The sequence below is a fragment of the Trichosurus vulpecula genome, chromosome 3 (genome assembly GCF_011100635.1).
Source record: "Trichosurus vulpecula isolate mTriVul1 chromosome 3, mTriVul1.pri, whole genome shotgun sequence".
In the NCBI taxonomy this organism is placed as follows: Eukaryota; Metazoa; Chordata; class Mammalia; order Diprotodontia; family Phalangeridae; genus Trichosurus; species Trichosurus vulpecula.
The window spans coordinates 283,606,429-283,625,658 of record NC_050575.1 but is presented as its reverse complement, the minus strand read 5'-3'; the positions used below and the strand labels follow the sequence as shown (position 1 = coordinate 283,625,658).

At 39.3% G+C, this 19,230-nt stretch overlaps 1 pseudogene; it reads left to right on the top strand.

The window, feature by feature from the left end:
• The first annotated feature begins 247 nt into the window (after window positions 1-247).
• Window positions 248-1,510, top strand: LOC118840842 (annotated as a pseudogene).
• Window positions 1,511-19,230: the final 17,720 nt, after the last annotated feature.

Sequence of the window (19,230 nt, the reverse complement as noted above, 5' to 3'; positions counted from 1 at the left end):
ATTTTTCTGGGAGTTAGGGCTTGTTCAGGGACTGGATGGACTTTCATGGAAGCTTTGCCAGGAATCGAGACTACTCTAGGGACTAGACTGATGGAGCTTTAGGAAACTCTTGGGAGTTAGAGTTAGTGACTCAAGGGACCAGGCAGGTGTGAACCAAGATATCCAGGACTGGATAGGATTGGATTGGAACCCGGTGGGGACACATGCTCAACTTAGCTGGGAAAGGACCTGACTGTGAACAGCTGCCATGAGTAGCAGTGAAGTCTTGGTGGAGGACTCAACAACCTGTTTCTAGAAAGCTCTGCCCCAACTTCAAGAAATCTGGGACTCCACCGGGATTCCAGAGGATTAAAGGCTTCAGGGTGTCCAAGTGAGTGGAGCTGTGATCTCCTTTGTGGGTTTGACTTCACATCTGCTGACACTGGGTGTATACTGCCAATTTGACTTTTGGGAAGTGGTTAGCACTGACATCATAGACAACACACAATGTTAGCCTCCAGGACATGGTGATTGTAGAAGAAAAAAGCCTGAAGGAAAGGCACCTAAAAATCTTATCGAAAAGAGCAGGGCACTCTGATCAAAGAGTTAAAACTGAAACCATTTCAGGAAGGAGAGGAGACTACCATCTTGAAGCTAGAGAAGGATCTTCAAACACAGATAGAAGAGTTGAAAAGACAGAAAGAAGAAAGGATGCAAGAACAGAAACTACTTCAAGAAGACCAAAAATTGTGTGAGATTCTTTGTGTGCTCCCATAGAGACTTTACAGTGACTCAGTACTCAGCATAGAGGAGCTGAACCAATTCAGAAGTGACCTGGCAGTTCTGGGGGAAACATAGGCAAGCCAATGCAAGGAATTTGTTAGCTACAAAAAAGCAGATCCTAGTCTGTATGGAGGATCTGGATCACAGTCCAGAAACAGATTTTGAGAGAGATATGGTATATAAGGATGAAGAGACCTTTTGTCTGTCATTGGAGACCATAACAGCCCTAAAGAATCCGCTTTTACAGCTAGAAATGAAAAAAGCTCAGAATGAAGTTGTGTGTAAAAGGCTATGCTCTCAAATCAGGGAATTCTGGCTATAGTTACAAATGTCTCCCCAGGAGAGAGAATCTCTGGCCATGTTCATGATCATGGGTCAAAGGCCATGAACAGAAAAGTGCTACAGTTAGAAGTGGATTGGTTGGAGGATCTGAGCATTGAGAACTTGAAGAAAATGATTAAAGCAACCAGGGTGGAACTGGCTCTATACTGGGAAAGATGCTTTTACAGCCAACAGCAGAAAGAAGCCTTCGTCCATTACTATGACAAGGACTACACAGAGATCTTGCTCCATGATGAAATTGAAACAATATTGTGAAACACACAAAGAACTCTTTCAAGGTGTCCAAAAGTGGGAAACGAACTGGAGGGTTTTCTTGGAATTTGATAGAAAAGCTTCAGATCCAAACCGATTTATGTACCGTATTGGGAATCTCCTGAAAGAAGAAAAGCAACAAGCCAAGCTCTGAAAAACACTCTCTAAGGTAAACAATGCTTTTTGGAGTGCTCCTCACGTTTTGCATTGGAAGGTCCCTTATTTCAAAATCTTTCTTTGATAAAAGCAAAACCCGGAAAACAACACACACTGATTAAAACAACATCAATAGAAAGAACAAAACTTTGAACCTGAGTGCTGCTTGATGATAATGACCAAACTTGGCCTGGAAGAAGAATTAAGAAAATGTTCCTTAACATCCCTTTCTTCTTTGTAGAGGTGGGGTTTTTAGGTGTGGTACATATCATATGACCTCAGACTCAGGTTGATGTCTTCCTTAGTTTTGCTGAACTGCTTTGTGGTGCACCCCGCCCTCCCATTTTGTTCTTTGTTATAAGGGATGACTCACAGGAGAGGAAAGGAGGAGACAGATTCATAGAGGAATAAAGGTGACAAAAATAAGATGCCAATGAATGTCTTTTAAAATCCATCCTTTAAGTTTTCTGCCCAGCAATGACTATAGTAATCTACTGTTTGACAAACCTGAAGACTTCAGCTTCTGGGATAAGAACTTACTATTTAACAAAATCTGCTGGGAAAACTGGAAAATAGCATGACAGAAACTAGGCACAGACCAACATCTTACACCATGTAACAAGATAAAGTCAAAATGGGTACATGATTTAGATATAAAGGCTGATACTATAAGCAAACTAGGAAAATAAGAAATAGTTTACATGTCAGATTTATGGAAAACAGAAGAATTTATGACCAAACAAGAGATAGAGAACATTATGAAATGCAAAATGGATAATTTTGATTACATTAAATTGAAAAGTTTTTGTACAAACAAAGCCAATGCAACCAAGATTAGTAGGGAAGCAGAAAGATGGGAAGGAATTTTTACACCCAGTGTCTCTGATAAAGGCCTCATTTCTAAAATATATGGAGAACTGAGTCAAACTTATAAGAACACAAGCCATCCCCCGATTGATAAATGGTCAAAGGATACGAACAGAAAATTTTAAGAGGAAGAAATTAAAGCTATCTATAGTCATGTGAAAAAATGCTCCAAATCACTATTGATTAGAGAAATGGAAATTAAAACAACTCTGAGGTAACACATCATGCCTATCAGATTGGCTAGCATGACAAAACAGGAATCTGGAGAAGAATTTTGAACTATGCCCAAAGGGCTATAAAACTGTACGCAATCTTTGATCCTGCAATACCACTTCTAGGTCTGTATCCCAAAGATATCACAAAAATGGGAAAAGGGCTCACATGTACACAAATATTTATAGCAGCTCTTTTTGTGGTGGTCAAGAACTGGAAATTGAGAGGTTGCCCATCAATAGGGGAATGGCTGAACAAGTTGTGGTATATGCATGTAATGGAATACTATTGTTCCATAAGAAATTATGAGCAGGCAGACTTCAGAAAAATCTGGAAAGACTTAGGTGAATTGATGCTGAGTGAAGTGAGCAGAACCAGGAGAACATTTTACACAGTAACAGCAACATTGGGGGATGGCCAACTTTGATAGACTTATGTCTTCTCAGCATGCAAGGATCTAAGACAACTCCAAAAGACTCATGATGGAAAATGCTGTCCACATCCAGAGAATGAACTGTGGAATCTGAATGTAGATAGAAGCATACTACTTGCATTCTTTTTTGTTTGTTTCATTATTTTTTTTTCTTTCTCATGGTTCCTCCCATTGATTGTAATTCTTCTTTACAACATGAATAATGTGAAAATACATTTAATATGAATGTATATGTAGAGGCTGTGTCAGATTGCATGCCATCTTGGAGAGGGGGAAGGGGAAGGAGGGGGAGAAAATTTAGAACTGAAAATCTTATGGAAGTGAATGCTGAAAACTAAAAATAAATTAATTTTAAAAAGTTTTCTGCCCCCCCCCCAAAAAAAGAAATTATGTTTAGACCAACATCTTATTACATATTCCACAATAATTTCAAAATGGATATGTGACCTTAATATTAAAACTCATATGATTAAAAAATTAGAAGAGAAATAAATCATATACCTTTCACAGTGATGAACAGTTGGAGATCTCTTCCAGAGACAGAACATTGGATGGAAATGCATAAGTCATGAGATACTTTAGTGACAGCCATCTCTGAAGTCCTCCCTTGTGACAGCAGGAAAAGTGAAGTTCTGGATTTCATATTCCTTCTTCAATCTTCATCTAAATAATTCCTACTGGGACTGAGTCAAATATCATGTGAGGTCTGTGTTGCCCTTCCTTTTCTCCTTATCCTGCTCACAGAAGGAACTACTGAGGGCAATTAAATAAACATCCCTAAAAAATAAATATGGTCTCTGCCCTCAAGGAGGTTATAATTTAATGGGAGGAGTGGGGGGGGGGGGGCCCGCAGGGAGCAGCAGATAGAATGCACAACAGAAGACTAGGAGGGCAAGAAAACAGGTTGCTCCCAGGGGACCTCTTGTTATGTGTAGTTGAAACCAGCAGAGCAGCAGATATAGAGTAGAGCAAGCCCCAAAGTCCAGTTTCTGTCCTCTCTAAAGGAAGGCATTTGGAGAAATTTGGTACTTCATCCTCCAGCCCTCTAAAAGAGGAAAGAGGAGGTGAAGGGAGGTGCTATCACTCAGGGCTTTAACTAGCAGCACATTGGTGAGATTAGAAGTGATAAGCTGAACCTGGGAAGGGCTTCTGTGGAGTTCCAACCAGGCAGAGAAGCATTTGCAGTGTAGTGAGCAAGATAAGTACAAGGAAGCCAGATAGTCTCTGCCCTCAAGGAGCTTACATTTTAATAGAAGATTAGTCAAAAAATTCAGTCCCATGAGCCTGTGCAGAACGCATTCATGTGTCCAGCTGATGTACTTCCCGAAGTAGAAGAGACTGGGGAACCTACTTCTAGAAAAGTGGTGATGAGAAATAATGGAAGACTTTGGAGCAGCTGTAGATACTCTGGAGATGATGCTGGTTTGCAAACCATGTGGCCAATAGGCAAGTTCTTTGACTGGCTGAAGAGGCATTCAAAAGATCATTAATTAGCCTCTGCCCCTTTCTCCTGGTTGGATCTCTTCTCTCGGCTTGACTTCACTTCTTTGACTAAGTTCTTCATGCTAGATGGTATTTGGTAATCAACAATGCTATAACGGGTCTGGCTGCATGAAAATCTCTCCAATATGGCCAACATGTGGTCTCATGAATTGAAGGTTGCAACCTTGTGAGCTTCAGAAGGTCAGGAGAGTGAGCCACCTAAGGTCGGGAGTTGATTCCATACTGGATTCTGTAGTCACCCAGAACCAATGACATGAATATCTAGGAGTGACCTTCCATATTTGGCCCAGAGGTACGCAAGAAGAGACCTCATCCAGTAGTAATGCTTCATTTGGATGTGAACTTTGGGGAGTGGGAGGGGAAGCTCACACTCTGTAGAAAGTCTGCTAAGAGTAAGCCCACTCTTCCTAAAGACAGAATGGTATAAGGGAGAGTATTCCCTCCAAGATACTGGGGGGACTTGTTTGCATTTATGATCTTATTATATCTTCTAAGTAAAATTTAATTGATGATTAACAGGTAGAGGACCACATTATAATGAAGTCTTAAAAGGACAACTTCCCTTCAGTTTCCCTGGAGGACACCTAGAACCTCAGGGGGAGATGTAGCCAGCCTTACCCAAGGACAAAGAGGAGAGACTGGTCTTTCTGGTGTCCCAGACAAGGCTTTATACCTTCCCTCCCCAACACTACAAACAAAATTAAACTGATATTCTACCCCTATGTTGTGATGGGCTGTTAGACACATAAATTAATCCTTGTTAATAATAATCACTAGGTAAAATATCAGCCCAATTAAAAGGACACATCTTTAGAAGAGTCCTGGTGAGTGTTTCCATTCATAGGAATTGTAGGCACAGGTGCAGACCAATAGGGTTAACTAATATTCACATTTATTTAATATTATTTAATATTCACATTCTTTAAGGCTGACAAAGCACTTGCCTCATAACAACCCTAAGAAAGTAGGTAATGTAAATATTCTCCAATTTTTATAGATAGGGAAACTAAGAGGCAGTTTAAATCCATGGTCACATAGCTAGCAAGTGGTAGAGACAGGCTTAAAAGCTAGGTTTCTCCTGACTCCGTACTCCTTGCTCTTTTCACTACACCAAGAACCTCTAACTTCCTGTTGTGTTGACTATTCACAGATGAGCAAAGTCAAGGGTGATTTGGGCTTGAAAAAAGCCCTGTTTACATCTCACAAAGGCAGCTAGGTGGCACAGAGGTTGGAGTGCTGGGCCTATAGTCAGGAAGATCTGAGTTCAAATGTGGCCTTAGACATTTGCTACTTGTGTGAGCCTGAGAAAGTCACTTAACTTCTCTCTGCCTCAGTGTCCTCAGCCGTAAAATGGGGGTTATAATAGCACCTAACTAACAGGGTCTTGTGAGGACAAAATGAAATAATATTTATAAAGTCCTTAGCATATAGTAGGCACTTAATAAATGCTTGTTCTCCCCTCCTCTTTTTCCTTCTATGTTTATTATTTTATTTTTATGACTAGTACAAATCTCAAATACACCTGGACTCACACCACCAAGATTTATGCTTTCCTTTTGACAACAACTCATTATCCAAAGAAAGACTGACTCCTTGATATCACTTGAAAAGAAAATGATTAGCTCATGACCAAAAATGGGTGGGCTTTTTAATGAAACTCTTTGGTACATGCTTTCCAAATGCCACAATGAAAAGAACCGCCTCCTAAAAAGAATCATCTAAGTATGCAAATATATGTAAAGCAGCTGCATCCAGATGCTTCCTTCTTATGACATGCCCCATCCTGCTTAGGAACCAGCTGGTCACCTAAATAGCTTCCCTTATCTCTAGCCATTAGCTATTCCTTTGATTCATTGAAATAAAAACCAGGTCCATTTGTGTCCTATCATTATAGACAATAGCCATAAGATTTGCTAGAAACTACTTTTATTTTCCCACTCACATAGGTAGGCAACATACTTTCATGCAAAATGACACAGCTGAAATTTCTGATGGCTTTGATGTAAAGGGCTAGATCAATGCCAAGTTCACTTGACTTGCTGTATTATTGTACAGTCTAAGAGCTCCCAATAATTCATTACCTATATGTTTTAGTGAGTTTTTTTTTTTCATCCTCCCCTGGAGACATTGTCTGATGCTGATGACATTGCTGGTGTCAAAGGAGCTTATTCATTCCTTAAGTAACTCCGGTGTGGGCTTCCTCTTCCTGTTCCATGGAGTTCACCAGCTTTCAGAATGTAGCTGACCCAAGAAATCAGTCTGAGCTGGGCCTGTCAGATGGAGTCACCAGTAATTATTTCCACAGTCTGACAGTGTCATTGACCACACACACAATAGACCTATTAGTGTGATTAGAAGGCAATGAAGCAGTTGTGAAGTTGAACATTCAGAAAGGGAAAGCGGGCATGTTCTTGTACACAGAGTCCTAGACTGAAAGTCATTTGAACTTCAGGAAATTAATACTTAGCAGAGAGGGCACGGGGTTGAAGGGAGGGACTTTCACAAGGAATGATGCTAATGACACCTAGAACAAGGCCAAAAGGCCAGACAGGGATAAGGACAATGCACAGCAAAAGAGGAGAGTTACTCTGAGCTGGTCTCCAATGTCCATAGCTTCCTTTCTCCTCCCTGGTGAGAACACCTTTTTATGCTTTTGTTTTTTTTTTCAATTCATATGATCATAAATTTTGACTTAGAAGGGATTTTTGAGACCATCTAGGCCAGCCCCATACATTATACTTGAGAGTCAGACAGGGTAAGTGACCTAGGGGCAAATAGGTGGCACAGTGTTTAGAGCACTAGGCCTGGAGTGCAGAAGACCTGAGTTCAAATCCATCCTCAGACATGTTACCTGTGTGACCTTGGGCAAATCACTTATCTTCAGTTTCTTCATCTGTAAAATGTGGATAAAGAATAGCACCTGCCTCCCAGGGTTGATATGAGGATCAAAAAAGATAATAATTGTAAAGTGCCTACTCAGTGCCTGGCACATAGTAGGTGCTATATAAATGTTAGCCGTGTTGTTTATTTCTCCAAGGTCATACAGGTAACAAATGAAAGAGGCAGTACTTGAATCTAGCTCCTCTGAAAGTCATGATCTTGCTAGCATACCAAACTTGAAAAGCAAAAGGAATTATTTAGTCATCTTGTGATGCTGGCTACTAATTGATTGTAGTTGACCTCATTGGATCTTGGAGGAAAAAAGCCTTTTAGAGGTTACTTAGTCTAACTCCTTCAATTTAAAGATAAGGGAATAAAAATCCAGTAGGGTTGTTTGGGGGAATGATTTGGTAATCTGGGAAACATGTTTCTAGTGGGAGTTCATGGGATATTTGAGATGGAGAAAAGTAAAGGGAGCTCAAGTAAATATGCCTGAGAACAGATAAAAGTGTTAAGCTACAGATTAAATTAGCTTCCAGTGTTAACCCTAGCAAATGACTCAAATATACAGGAACCAGAGAAATGTTTGCGTGTGTGTGTGTTTCTCTGGTTGGGGTTTTGGTTTTATTTTGCTTGTTTTTTTCATTTTTTCTTGATTTTGTGTTGTTTTGCACAGAATTATTTCTTTTAGAGCACTTGCTATAAGTACATAAATCAAAGATTCCTCTGTGGGTTCCATCTACTGGCACAATGAAATATAATGAAACAAAGTTTGGACATCTGTAGACTTGTCAAAATATGTAAATAACATTCATAAGTCTAGAAAGAGTGCAGCAAACGAGCCAACGAGGGCAGATTTGGCTCCATATGAGGAAAAATTTATTAATTTTTTTTCAAAAACATTTTTTTATAAAAAGCTCTCCCAAGGTATAACAAACTGTCGTGGGAGGTAGTGACTTTACCACCACCCCCATTTAAGCATTTATGCAAGGCACTTTGGTATGAGGGGGATTCAGAAGGTGGGGATAGGAACCCAAAGACAGAAAGGATGAAAAAAATCCCTTTCTTCAAGGAATTTATAATCTATTGGCTCTCTCCTCTGGCTCACATTCTTCATCTCTCCTCCCCCTCCCCCCACATCAAAACTTCATATCGGGACAGATTTTGATTTTAAAAAAGAAAAACAACTTGTACATATTCAATTTAAGGTATAAATGCCAACTAAGACTCAAATATTCATTTTTCCAAGGATAATGGAATTTTAAATGACACAAAAAATCTGCGGCCAAAGGAATTCATCTGTAATTGTAGAATTACTACTGAAGTACAACTAAATTGAATTGGTTTTGAGTCAGCATGTTCATTACTGAGACACATAGGAGCCTTGAAATTATAGAATGTATGTGGCTGTTCTGAATAGGGAGTAATCTTCTTTGAATGTTGATGGAGAAGGTCAGTGGGGAGCAGAACAAGAGAAAGAAAAATACATTCTCTGGCAAAATCCAATAGAAAGGAACCCTAAAATGTAAAAATGACTCAATCAGCACTCTAAAAAGTTCAGATTACCTTGAGGAGTGGACTGCATTGGTATGTGTGGGCATGGGGGATTGAAGTGAGGTGGCTGTTAAACTCTATATTGCATTTCCACTCTTTTTTTTTTTGAAATTTTCAACAACATTCTATTTAACTGGAATATTAACAAATAACATCTTCAATTTGATTTCCATCATTTGTGATGCAAAGGTGGATACACTTTGAAAGATTCATGTGAACTCGATGCAATCACTCCACATTGCCATCAATTTTAGCACATTCACTCTTTATATGTTCAAACAAGTCTGTTGCATCTGTGATTTTCTTTTTTTTAAATTTATTTATTTAACATATTCAGTTTTCAGCATTGATTTTCACAAGAGTTTGAATTACAAAATTTCTCCCCATTTCTACCCTCCCCCCACTCCAAGATGATGTATATTCTGGTTGCCCTGTTCCCCATTCAGCCCTCCCTTCTATCACTCCACTCCCCTCCCATCCCCTTTTCCCTTCCTTTCTCATAGGGCAAGATAAATTTCTACGCCCCATTGCCTGTGTATCTTATTTTCTAGTTGCGTGCAAAAACTTTTTTTTTTGTTTTTGAACATCTGTCTTTAAAACTTTGAGTTCCAAATTCTCTCCCCTCTTCCCTTCCCACCCACCCTCCCTAAGAAGTCAAGCAATTCAACATAGGCCACATGTGTATCATTATGTATAACCCTTCCACAATACTCATGTTGTGAAAGACTAACTATATTGTGCTCCTTCCCAACCCATCCCACTTTATTGAATTTTCTCCCTTGACCCTGTCCCCTTTCCAAAGTGTTTGTTTTTGATTACCTCCACCCCCATCTGCCCTCCCCTCCATCATCCCCCCCCTTTTTTATCTTCTTCCCTCTTCTTTCCTGTGGGGTAAGATACCCAATTGAGTATGTATGGTATTCCCTCCTCAGGCCAAATTTGATGAGAGCAAGATTCACTCATTCCCCCCTCACCTGCCCTCTCCCCTCCTCCCACAGAACTGCTTCCTCTTGCCACCTTTATGTGAGATAATCCACCCCATTCTATCTCTCCCTATCTCCCTCTCTCAATATATTCCTCTCTCATCCCTTAATTTGATTTTATTTTAGATATCTTCCCCTCGTCTTCTACTCACCCTGTGTCAGCTCTCTCTCTCTCTCTCTCTCTCTCTCTCCCTCCATATATATATATATATATATATATATATATATATATATACACACATATATGTATACACACACACATACATATATACATACATGCACATTCACTTATATATATATATATATACATAAACATATATATATGCATATTCCTTTCAGCTACTATGATATTTAGGTCTCATGAATCATACACATCATCTTTCTATGTAGGAATGTAAACAGAACAGTTCAACTTTAGTAAGTCTCTTATGATTTCTCTTTCTTGTTTACCTTTTCATGCTTCTCTTGATTCTTGTGTTTGAAAGGCAAATTTTCTATTCAGCTCTGGTCTTTTCACTGAGAAAGCTTACAAGTCTTCTATTTTATTGAAAATCCATATTTTGCCTTGGAGCATGATACTAAGTTTTGCTGGGTAGGTGATTCTAGGTTTTAGTCCTAGCTCCATTGACCTCCAGAATATCGTATTCCAAGTCCTTCAATCTCTTAATGTAGAAGCTGCCAGATCATGGGTTATTCTGATTGTGTTTCCACAATACTCAAATTGTTTCTTTCTTGCTGCTTGCAATATTTTCTCCTTGATCTGGGAGCTCTGGAATTTGGCGACAATATTCCTAGGAGATTTCTTTTTGGGATCAATTTGAGGAGGCAATCAGTAGATTCTTTCAATTTCTATTTTGCCCTGTGGCTCTTGAATATCAGGGCAGTTGTCCTTGATAATTTCTTGAAAGATGATATCTGGCTCTTTTTTTGATCATGGCTTTCAGGTAGTCCAATAATTTTTAAATTATCTCTCCTCGATCTATTTTCCGGGTCAGTGGTTTTTCCCATGAGATATTTCACATTGTCTTCCATTTTTTCATTCCTTTGGTTCTGTTTTATAATATCTTGATTTCTCATCAAGTCACTAGCTTCCACTTGCTCCAATCTAATTTTTAAGGTAGTATTTTCTTCAGTGGTCCGTTGGACCTCCTTTTCCATTTGGCTAATTCTGCCTTCAAGGCATTCTTCTCCTCATTGGCTTTTTGGAGCTCTTTTGCCATTTGAGCTAGTCTATTTTTTAAGGTGTTGTTTTCTTTAGTGAATTTTTCACTATTATTTTGGGTCTCCTTTAGTAAGTCATTGACTTGTTTTTCATGGTTTTCTCGCATCCTTCTCATTTCTCTTCCCAATTTTTCCTCTACTTCTCTAACTTGCTTTTCCAAATCCTGTTTGAGCTCTTCCATGGCCTGGGACCAGTTCATGTTTTTCTTGGAGGCTTTTGGTGTAGGCTCTCGCACTTTGTTGACTTCTTCTGGCTGTATGTTTTAGTCTTCTTTGTCACCAAAGAAAGAATCCAAAGTCTGAGACTGAATCTGGGTGTGTTTTCGCTGCCTGGCCATATTCCCAACCAACTAACTTGACCCTTGAGTTTTTCAGTGGGGTATGACTGCTTGTAGACTAAAGAGTTCTATGTTCCACGTTTGGGGGGGATGCACCAGCTCTGCTGCACCAGCACTCCTCCTTCCCCAAGAACTCCCAACCCAGACTGGGCTTAGATCTTCAGCAGGCTGTGCACTCCTGCTCTGATCCACCACTTAATTCTTCCCACCAGGTGGGCCTGGGGCTGGAAGCAACAGCAGCTGTAGCTGCCCCACCAAACCCACGAACTCCTTCCACTCCCGCAGCTTTTCCCACCAACCCTCTCTGCTCTCTTTGGTGTTTGTGGGTTGAGAAGTCTGGTAACTGCTGCAGCTCACTGATTCAGGGTGCTAGGGCCCTCTCTGCCTGGCTCCTGCTCTGGTTGGTCCGAGCCACTCACGCTGGGCTCTGCTCTGCTCCGTTCCCAGCTCCCAGCTCTGTGTGGGATAGACCTCACCCAGAGACCGTCCAGGCTGTCCTGGGCTGGAGCCCTGCTTCCCTCTGCTGTTTTGTGGGTTCTGCAGTTCTAGAATCGGTTCAGAGCCATTTTTATAGGTTTTTGGAGGGACTCAGCGGGGAGCTCACGCTAATCCCTGCTTTCCAGCCGCCTTCTTCTGCATTTCCACTCAATCTTTACCCCAAAGTGGTAGCATACAACTAACCTCTGAACTCTTCTATGCTGCCAATTGGCTTCAAAAATTCCTAATTTTAGTATTATTAGAATTATAATTAGCAGTACGATTTTTTAAAAAGTTCCATCTCCAGTTTCCATGATATTGTACTGACTGTCCTGTCCCTGCAACCTAGAATGCACTCTCTTCGCAAACTTTCCTCTTCAAATCCCTGGTTTCCCCCAGGACTACTCAACCATTACTCACTGCTTGAGGTCTTTCTTGGTCTCCCTACACCCCCTCATTGCTCCCCTACAAGCTCTAAATCTATGAAGGTATGTTAGGGCAACCTCATTGTTCTACAACTGTGAGATTCTACATTCCAAATATAACTAATCCAGCTAAAGTCTAGGCAGAAGGTAAAGTCAATAAGAAGATCTTTAAGGAGAGAAGAATGATTAAGTGTTTAAGAGCTAGATAAAGCAGTCTTGTGAATAATTTTTTAAGCTTTAGGATTTGGTATTTGGCATTTAGTATTTGGCCACAGACTATTTTTGTTCTTAAGGCTCATTGGTGTTTTAATATTGATTGAGCACCCATAGTAGAATAAAAGTAGTAGAAAAAAGCTGTGCCATATTATCTGAAAATATACTGGTATTTCAGTAGAAAAGCAAATACTGTGAGTCATTATGGAAAATAATGGATTTTTGCATATCCATCCACAGTCCCTCAACCAAACTCCTTTGTGATCATCTATGTCTATTTCAATATGAAGTGTTGGGGTTGCAGTTATAGCCTGCGGTCAGGGTTAGCAGTCTGGCTATGACCAAGGATCAGGCTAGAGCCAAGATTAGTAGAGCAGATTGTTTTGGGGAACTGTGATGCATCTGTCTTACATTGTTTTATAACTAACCTGGGTTAAGAGTCTATGCCATGCCTAAGAATAAAGTATATTTATAGGATCATAGGATTTAAAGTTGGAAAAGATATCAAAAGACCATCTATTCTAGACTAATTGATTCATTTGACAGAAGAAGAAACTAAAACCAATGGAGAGAGAGATTGACTTGCCCATGTTTACACAGTTGGTAGAATTCTAACCCAGGTCCTCTCACTCTAAACCCAGTAATTATTCCTCTATATCATTGTCAGGGCAATAGGGCCTATACAGGAACTGATTCATTATTCTCAGGCTTATAATCACTGAGCTTAAACAACCAGGCTATTCAGAATGCACAATGAATAGAGACACCTTCCTTACCTGCAAGAACCTTCTACTTCAAAGGAGATAATAAGTACCCAAATACTATCCAGCGGCAGAAGTTAAGGAATAGGCCCAAAATCCCCAAAAGGAATATATCTAATTATATGTCATAGATTCACACCCAACTATATTTCCCATGAGACTATGAAGTTCCAATGACAAGCCTGATCGAAGTTTGCATGACTTCAATTCCCAAGAGACTTTACCTGGTCAGAAGATGGTCCTATTGAGAACATGTCAGGGACTCAGGGAAGAAGAGGAGAAGCCAGTTGTGTGTACTTCAAGAGATGAATTCACCAAAGAGTGCTTGGGATTGCAAAGGCATGAATGTTTCAAAGACCCTAGAGCACTGGCATGTTCCTGAGACCCCATAGAGCAAGAAGAGACAACCAGACTAACAATACCAGAGGATACTTCAAATGGAAATCCACACATTTTGTGGGCGCTAGGAACTGATCCATATTTTTCTTATCTGGCGTCTACCGGCAATATGCAGCATTCATAGTTAATATCTCGGCTAGATACACAAATCCACATGCTCCTAGACAAAGAGTTGGGACCACTCCAAAGAGAGGTGGAATGATGATCATTGACTTTCTCGTAACCATTTAGAACACAGCAACTACTCAACATTTCCACCTAGAGAGTTATGCTCAATAGGCTGAGGTAAGCAAAAGGCACCTTAATGAATGGCCCTTAATGCCACTTGGTGGCTAATCTGGCTTCCCAGGCTACTTTGATGGAAAGTGGGGATGAAGCTACATTTATTTGGGAATGAATGGGGTGATTTTTTTCTATTTTTTTGCCATTCAATTTTGTCCCAGTTAAATACTTCATTATACCTTTATATCACTCTTTCCTAGTTTCCTGGGCAATTGTGGGTGCAGTGGACAGAGTGTTTGGCCTGGGATCAGGAAGACCTGAGCTCAAATACATCTTTAAACACTGTCTGTATGACCTTGGGCAAATTATTTAACCTCAGTTTCCTCCCCTGTAAAATAAACATTACAATAGCATCTACTTCTCAGGGTTGTTGTAATGTTGTTGTATGAGATAACAATTCTAAAGTGCTTAGCACAGTGCCTAGAGCATAGCAAGCACTATGTATATAGTTTGTCTGACTTGTGGTAGAGCCTTCTGAGCTTGTATTGCTCTGATCAGCCCAGTTGAACACACCATACCTTGACCCCATCATAGTGATGGCATTCTGGTCCTCTTTGAGAATGAAGGACAACTATTATTATTTTTTATTTATGATGATAATGATGATGATGATGAAGATGATGATGATTTTAGTAATATGTAAGCTGAGTGTTGATGATCTTGAAAAATTCTGAGAAAAGCAGTGGCTCAATCTATAGAAGATAAATTATAATGTGGCATAGCGAACCGAGTACTAGACTCATCAGAAAGACTTTTGTTGGAATCCAACCAGAATTTGTTAGTCATGTGACCATAAGCAAGTCAGTTAATCTCTCTGAGTTTCATTTTCTTCATAAAATGGGGATAATAATATCTGTGGTAGCAAGCATTACTTGTTGTTATCAAGGTTACTGAGATCCAAATAAAATAATACAGGGCATCTCAAAACTTAAATCACTATATAAATGTTACCTGTTTTTATTATTGTAATTACCCTTAATCTGGATAAACTCAGAGGGCAATGGCATGGGAGCTACATGTACAGGGGGAAGACAGATGAGTGATTTTAGAAAGGACCAGGAGGAGGGGACATGATGAATTGACTGAACACATGGGTTACTCTAGATCAGATCAATGGTTTGAAAAGCATTTATTAGGCATCTACTATGTGCCAGGAACTGTTTGAAGTGGTGGGGATAAAAATATAATGAGGGATGCCATATTGCCTTTAAGTGATGCACATTCTACATCAGTTGTGTAGGGGGTATGTGTGTGGAGGGGGGGTGGCATTGAGGGAATGGGTGGAAATTGATAGAAGAAGCCCAAGTACTCTACTGAACAGGTAGTAAGAGAAAAATGCAGTATCTCTTTCTCCATCCCCTTCACTTTATCTAGTTGAATTTCAGTGGGGGGTGGGGGTGGTTGAATGGAATGAAGAAATGCATACATTCTAACCAAAGGCTTTCATGTCTTATTGATCAAAAATACTCAAAAGTTATACCTGTCAGTGCAAATCAATTTCTGCACCTGGCAACTGACATCACAGTGACACCATCAGAATAAAGAGCAAAAAAATCTATCATCAGCTTTGAAAGTCTCACTGAGATTTCAGTTCAGCCTTGCTTATCTTTAAAAATGAACCATCTTTCTGCAAAGCATATCTGATAGGCAGACTAAATCTCTAATCCAGGGAATTTGCTTTCCCTGCTGTATTTGTTCCAAAATGTACCAGTCTCAGGCAAGATTCAATAATACACTATTTGAGGCCTGAAATGACATTGTTAAGAGGACTGGAGGGAATACCTTCCATCCCTAAGGGCAGTGAAGAAAATAAAAGTCTCCCTGAAAAGCTGGCTCCACACATTTTTGATGTACTTTTCATCATATCTGAAAGAGAGTTCACTTAGACTCAAAAACCTCACCTCCTACCCTTTATCAGAGAGTGTCTTAGGGTTTTTGTTGTTGCTGTTTAACTTTTGCTTAATTAATTTCATTGGCTTGATAAAATCTATTGGCTTGGTCTATTCAAATTTGTGAAATGCTTATTTTCTAAAATCATCCCTCCATTACTGACAATAGAGAAATAATGAAAAATATAGAGAATTAATAATGGCTCATAATTGTATAGCGCTTTAAGATTTACAAAATGTTTTTTTCCCAGAAAACCTGTGAAATAACTGGCAATAAATGATGCAGATACTATTTTTGCTGCTAAGGATTATCAGGGTTTTTCTCCCAGCCTCCACAGTTTTACATAGCCAAAGAGCAGCTGTTTCACAGACTAACCTTTTATTATAAAATACATTCCTAGGTGTAGTAGCTTCTCACCTTTGTAGAAAACTGTTCCTATTTCTAGTTTAAATAGAGAAAAGAAATACTGGTGGCATTTTCCTGACATGAAAAGGGATCCAAAGGGGAAAGAGCTGTGAAGAACTTGGCAATAATCAATATTTCATCTTACCTTGAAGCTGGGTTTGATTTAATCTTGAGGGAATTAGTTGATCACTGCTGGCATCTAATACAGTAGCTCTAATCTCATTAACAAAAGCACTTTCTCCCCTTCAGGGAGGGACAAGAGGCAGAGATGAATTAAAAACAACTAGGACTAAACTAAAAACTACTCTCCAGTAAACAACAGTGGAGACAAAAGAGCTTCAAAAGTAATTCAGCTCTTACAACTAGAACAAAGAGAAAATGAATGAAGCGCTTAGCTTTCCAGGTCAGTGTGGAATGCCTTTTAACAATTGTAATCTAGAGGGCTTCTATAAACAAGGTTGTCTTAACAGTCAAGGATCTGAGTTTTTCCTACTTGATGTGTTGAATAATTCCCCTGTTAATAAGGGTGGAAGAAAGGGAATAAACTTTACAAATATTATCTCCTTTGGTACTCACAACAGAGGCAGATTTGTGTTATTATTATCTCCATTTTACAGTTTGGGAAACTAAGGCAGAGATTAAGAAACTTGCCCAGAGTCACACAGCTAGTAATCTGAAGATGGGTTGGAACTCAGGTTTTCCTGACTCCAGACACAGCAATATCCATTACATCACCCAGCTGACTGACTATTAGGATATAACAGAGAAACAGTATGGGTAGTTAGATATGGAATCAAGAAGTCATGAGTGAAAACCTCACCTCTGATACTAGCTGTGTGATCATGGATAAACCTCTTAACCTCTCTGTTCCTCTGGCAACTCTTTAAGACTATAAATTACATTCAAATTGTAATCTGAATCATGGAAAAAAATGTGCACACAATGAAGTTACAAGTCATTGGCATATTGATGAACTTATGTAAGTTATGATACTAATGATGTAGGATACAAATGTTACTTTCATGTGTGATATAAATATTTTTTGCTTAAATACTTCATGCATGCATAATTTCAATGACATAGCTATTCATGCTAACAGCATAAATTGCAGCTTCTTCCATTCCTTAGTCAACAGTGTTCATGAGTTGTTATGAGTAAAAATAAATTATTATTTATTGCTTAAGTCTCTAGTAATGACTCTCCCCAATCATAACTTTAAGATCCTATGGTGGTATCAGAGTAGGACTTTAGGGAAGATATTTATATATGCTAAATATGCATTAGCTAAATACCAGTTTGTAGTATCAAGGCAAGTCAAAAGGCATTTATTAAGTGGGTACTATGTTCCAGGCACTGTGCTAAGCACTGGGGATACAAAGGAAGGTGAAAAACAAAAAAACAAAAAAGCCTTGGATTCAAGGACCTCACATTCTAATAGCATGTCTTATGTGATGGCCAAAGTCTGAACTGCAGATGTTTGCATCAGAATCATCCAGGGCCCCAGGCTAGAATCCAGTATGGTCTGGGAAATCTGGAAAATCCACTGTTAGCCTGTTAACGTAAATGTCAACCAATGTTCAAAATAGTTGCCTTCCCCCAAACCCACCATATTAACATGGAGGGTAAATGGTCATAGTTACTTTTGACAATAGTTTGATAATAGTAATTACCAATGAGTTCTAGACTTGAGCCAGTGTCTAGAAATGAAGATCAATGTTTCCAATTGCAAACAATGGTGAGGTATATATATAAGTAAAGATTTAGATTCCAGTTGCGCCAGTTGTTTTCTCAAAGATGCTGAAATGATCTTACGATGATCATACGTATGCTTCTAAAGATGATGGATAGCAATGGTGCAGGGAAATCTTTTTTACTGCCTGCTGTTTTCTCATTCCTCTTGGAACTATAGCCACTGTGATCAATGCTGTAAAGGTCTCCATTTTTGTTTCAGGCCCAAGTTGCTGTTATCTCCAATCAATAAAATAGTTATTATGGGGTTTTCAATCAGTGTGCTGTCCTTCATTAATATGATTTACTGATTCTCTAAGAAAGAAGACTTGGCTGCAGAGAAGGGCCTTCAGTCTGGGAGTCATTATAGCAGGTGAATTTAGATTTTCCACAGATGGAAGCAATCACAAGAAGACACTGGCTAAACTAGTCTAACCTCATCACTTATAACCAAAGAAAACCTACATCCAAACTTCCTGAATTTATTCCGAAACAGGCATTACAAAATTAGAACTCTCTTAGAATTTCTAGGAGGAGGCAAGTTAACTGTCACCACATGAGAGAGGCAAGAATGTTGTTTCTGGAGCTTTTGTTAGCTGGGCTAGGAATTAAAAACCAAACAAAAAGAAACAGTAGGTGTCAATTTGGTACAAGAAATCAGTACTACATAGGAAAGAAACCCAAATTAAGATAGACATTTAATGTAGCTAAAATGTAGAGTACAAGAACTGAAGGTGAGCTGGAGACAGATTTTGATGGAATTTTTTTTCTTATTTTTGGAGGCAATTGAGGTCAAGTGACTTGTCGAAGGTCAAACAGCTAGTATGTGTCTGAGGTCAGATTTGAATTCAGGTCCTCTTACCTCCAGGGCCAGTGCTCTATCCTCTACACCACCTACCTGCCCATGGTAGACTTTGAATGGCAAACACAATAATTTGTCTTTAAAGCCTTTTGATCAAGGGAACTATACAGTGAGGCCTTTGCTTTGCTTTAGGAATATCACTTTTGCAGTGATTTGGAGGATGGAATAGAGAAGTGAAAGCCTGAAAGTAAGGGAGATCTAATAGGAAATTATTGCAATAGTGAACATAAGAGGTGATGAATTCCTAAATAATAGAGATGAAGAGAAGTGGAAGGGAGTGAAAG